This window comes from Arachis hypogaea, chromosome 11 (genome assembly GCF_003086295.3).
Source record: "Arachis hypogaea cultivar Tifrunner chromosome 11, arahy.Tifrunner.gnm2.J5K5, whole genome shotgun sequence".
In the NCBI taxonomy this organism is placed as follows: domain Eukaryota; kingdom Viridiplantae; phylum Streptophyta; class Magnoliopsida; order Fabales; family Fabaceae; genus Arachis; species Arachis hypogaea.
Window position 1 is genome coordinate 122,579,372 of NC_092046.1, and position 4,387 is coordinate 122,583,758.

Consider the following 4,387-nt stretch of genomic DNA (forward strand, 5'->3'; position numbering starts at 1 on the left):
AATTAAGCATTGAACCCTCACTCATGGTGTATATGCACTCTAGTCACTCTAGGGTATAGGGTAATCACTCTATTCTTCTCTAATCATGCTTTCTAAACTTTGTTCTTCACCTAACCAATTAACAAGCATTTAATGTACCAATACAAATATCATGAGGTCTTTTCAAGGTTGTAATGGGGCCAAGGTAAGGGTGAGGGTATATATATGGCTAAGTGAGCTATAAATTGAATCCTTGATTAACCTAAGCTCTTACCTATACATACTCTCCTTATATTTTTAGAATTATGCCTAGCTACTGATGAGCGGATAATTTATACGCTTTTTGGCATTGTTTTTACATAGTTTTTAGTATGATTTAGTTAGTTTTTAGTATATTTTTATTAGTTTTTAATTAAAAATCACATTTCTGGACTTTACTATGAGTTTGTGTGTTTTTCTGTGATTTCAGGTATTTTCTGGCTGAAATTGAGGGACTTCAGCAAAAATCAGATTCAGAGGTTGAAGAAGGACTGCAGATGCTGTTGGATTCTGACCTCTCTGCACTCAAAGTGAATTTTTTGGAGCTACAGAACTCCAAATGGCGTGCTCTCAATTGCGTTGGAAAGTAGACATCCAGGGCTTTCCAGAAATATATAATAGTTTATACTTTGATTAAGGATAGACGACGTAAACTGGCATTGAACGCCAGTTCTATGCTGCATTCTGGAGTCAAACGCCAGAAACAGGTTGCAAAGTGGAATTAAACGCCAGAAATAAGTTACAAACTGGCGTTCAACTCCAAGAAAGACCTCTACATGTGTAAAGCTCAATGCTCAGCCTAAGAACACACCAAGTGGGCCCCGGAAGTAGATTTCTGCATCATTTACTCATCTCTGTAAACCCTAGTAACTAGTTTAGGATAAATAGGACTTTTTACTATTGTATTTACATCTTTGGAACATCTTTAGTTTCATCTTTAGATCACGTTTGGGGGCTGACCTCTCGGCCATGCCTGGACCTTCATCACTTATGTATTTTCAACGGTAGAGTTTCTACACAGCATAGATTAAGGTGTGGAGCTCTGCTGTTCCTCATGAATTAATACAAAGTACTACTGTTTTTCTATTCAATTCAAGCTTATTCCTATTCTAAGATATCCATTCGCACCCAAGAACATGATGAATATGATGATTATGTGACGCTCATCATCATTCTCATTTATGAACGCGTGCCTGACAAACACTTCCGTTCTACATGCAAACAAGCTAGACTGAATATCTCTTGGATATCTAATACAGAGGACCGAGTCCGAGATATTAGAATCTTCGTGGTATAAGTTAGAACCCATGGATGGCCATTCTTGAGATCCAGAAAGTCTAAACCTTGTCTGTGGTATTCCGAGTAGGATTTGGGAAGGGATGGTTGTGACGAGCTTCAAACTCGCGAGTGCTGGGTGAAGTGACAGACACAAAAGGATAGTAAATCCTATTCCAGTATGATCGAGAACCGACAGATGATTAGCCATGCAGTGACAGCGCATTGGACCATTTTCACAGAAAGGATGGGATGTAGCCATTGACAACGGTGATGCCCTACATAAAGCTTGCCATGGAAAGGAGTAGGAATGGTTGGATGAAGACAGCAGGAAAGCAGAGGTTTAGAGGAACGAAAGCATCTGTGCACGCTTATCTGAAACTCTCACCAATGAATTACATAAGTATCTCGATCCTATTTTAATTATCTTTTAGTATACTATAATCTCTTAATACATTTGAATCTTCCTGACTGGGATTTACAAGGTGACCATAGCTTGCTTCAAGCCGACAATCTCCGTGGGATCGACCCTTACTCACGTAAGGTTTATTACTTGGACGACCCAGTGCACTTGCTGGTCAGTTGTGCGAAGTTGTGACAAAAAATTAAGATTATAAACGTGCGTATAAAGTTTTCAGCGCCGTTACCAAGGAATGGAACCGTCACGATTTCTGTGCACCAAGTTTTTGGCGCCGTTGCCGGGGATTGTTCGAGTTTGGACAACTGACAGTTCATCTTATTGCTCAGATTAGGTAATTTTATTTTAATTTTAAGTCTTTGTTTTTATTCTTTTTATTTTCGAAAACTTTTCAAAAAATTCAAAAATTTTTCTCTTATCGTTTTTCCCAATTAATTTTCGAAAAATACAAAAAAATTTTTAAAAAAAAATCATAAAACCAAAAATATTTTTTTGTGTTTCTTGTTTGAGTCTAGAGTCAAGTTTTAAGTTTGGTGTCAATTGCATCTTTTTAATTTTCTAAAAAATATGTTCGAAAATTTCATGCATTGCATTCTTCATGATCTTCAAGTTGTTCTTGGCCAGTCTTCTTGTTTGATCTTCATATTTTCTTGTTTTGTGTCTTTTCTTGTTTTTCACATGCATTGAGTTTTTCATATTTGTTATTGTCTAAAGTTTGATAATTTTTTAAGTTTGGTGTTCATCTTGACATTCAAAGTGTTCTTGGTGTTCATCTTTGCATTCAAAGTGTTCTTGCATGCATCACATGTTTTGATCCAAAATTTTCATGCATTGAGTCTTTTTTATGTTTTCCTCTTCTTTATAAAAATTCAAAAAAAAAAAAAATATCTTTCCCTTTTTCACTCATAAATTCTCGAAAATTTGAGTTGACTTTTTCAAAACTTTTTAAAATTTAGTTGTTTCTTATGAGTCAAATCAAATTTTCAATTTAAAAATTCTATCTTTTTCAAATCTTTTTCAAAAATCAAATCTTTTTCAATTTTTCTTTCATATTTTTGAAAATTTCAAATTAATTTTCAAATTTTTTTTCTTATTTTTAGTCCATATTTTTGAATTCAATGCTAACAATTAATGTGATTGATTCAAAAATATTAAGTTGTTACTTGCCTATTAAGAAAGGTTCATTCTTTAAATTTTAAAATCATATCTTTTAGTTTCTTGTTAGTCAAGTAATCAACTTTAATTTTCAAAATCAAATCTTTTTAATTTCGTTTTCAAATCCTTTTCATAATGATTTTCAATCATATCTTTCAATCATATCTTTTTCAAAATCAATTTCAAAATCTCTTCTAACTTCTTATCTTTTTCAAAAACAATTTTCAAATCTTTTTCAATCAATCTTATCTTTTTGTTTCAATCATATCTTTTTCAAAACTACCTAACTAATTATCTCTCTCCAATTTTCGAAAATCCCTTCCCCTTTTTTTTTTCAAATTTCTTTTTATTAACTACTTGTTTTAATTTTTAATTTAATTTGATTTCATTTTTAATTTTCAAAATTTAACTTTAAATTTTAATTTTAATTTTTTTATTTTCGAAATTCCCTCTTTCTCATCTCCTTCTAATTATTTATTTATTTACTAACACTTCTCTTCATCTCAAAATTCGAACCCTCTCTTCCTCTCTGTGTTCGAATTTTTCCTCTTCTCCTTCTTATATTCCTCTCTTCTTATACTTGCATAAGGAATCCCTATACTGTGACATAGAGGATTCCATATTTTCTTTTGTGTTCTCTTCTTTTTCATATGAGCAGGAACAAGGATAAGAACATTCTTGTTGAAGCTGATCCTGAACCTGAAAGGACTTTGAAGAGGAAGCTAAGGGAAGCTAAAGCACAACTCTCTGGAGAAAATCCGACAGAAATTTTCGAAAAAGAAGGAGACATAGCCGAAAATAATAACAATGCAAGGAAGATGCTTGGTGACTTTACTGCACCAAATTCCAATTTACATGGAAGAAGCATCTCAATTCCTGCCATTGGAGCAAACAACTTTGAGCTTAAACCTCAATTAGTTTCTCTGATGCAACAGAACTGCAAGTTTCATGGACTTCCATCTGAAGATCCTTTTCAGTTCTTAACTGAATTCTTGCAGATCTGTGATACTATTAAGACCAATGGTGTTGATCCCGAGGTCTACAGGCTTATGCTTTTCCCGTTTGCTGTAAGAGACAGAGCTAGAGTATGGTTGGACTCTCAACCTAAAGACAGCCTGAACTCTTGGGATAAGCTGGTCACGACTTTCTTAGCCAAGTTCTTTCCTCCTCAAAAGCTTAGCAAGCTTAGAGTGGATGTTCAAATATTCAGACAAAAAGAAGGAGAATCCCTCTATGAAGCTTGGGAGAGATACAAGGAACTAACCAAAAAGTGTCCTTCTGACATGCTTTCAGAATGGACCATCCTGGATATATTTTATGATGGTCTATCTGAGCTATCAAAGATGTCATTGGACCATTCTGCAGGTGGATCCATTCACCTAAAGAAAACGCCTGCAGAAGCTCAAGAACTCATTGACGTGGTTGCAAATAACCAGTTCATGTACACTTCTGAAAGGAATCTTGTGAATAATGGGACGCCTATGAGGAAGGGAGTTCTTGAAATTGATACTCTGAATGCCA

The 4,387-nt window shown here is 34.3% G+C and overlaps 1 non-coding gene across 1 annotated transcript; it reads right to left on the reverse strand.

Moving 5' to 3' along the window:
• Positions 1-4,047: 4,047 nt before the first annotated feature.
• LOC112726007 (small nucleolar RNA R71) lies at positions 4,048-4,155 on the reverse strand. Its single transcript, XR_003165081.1, has one exon. It is a non-coding gene; the product is annotated as a small nucleolar RNA R71 (small nucleolar RNA).
• Positions 4,156-4,387: the final 232 nt, after the last annotated feature.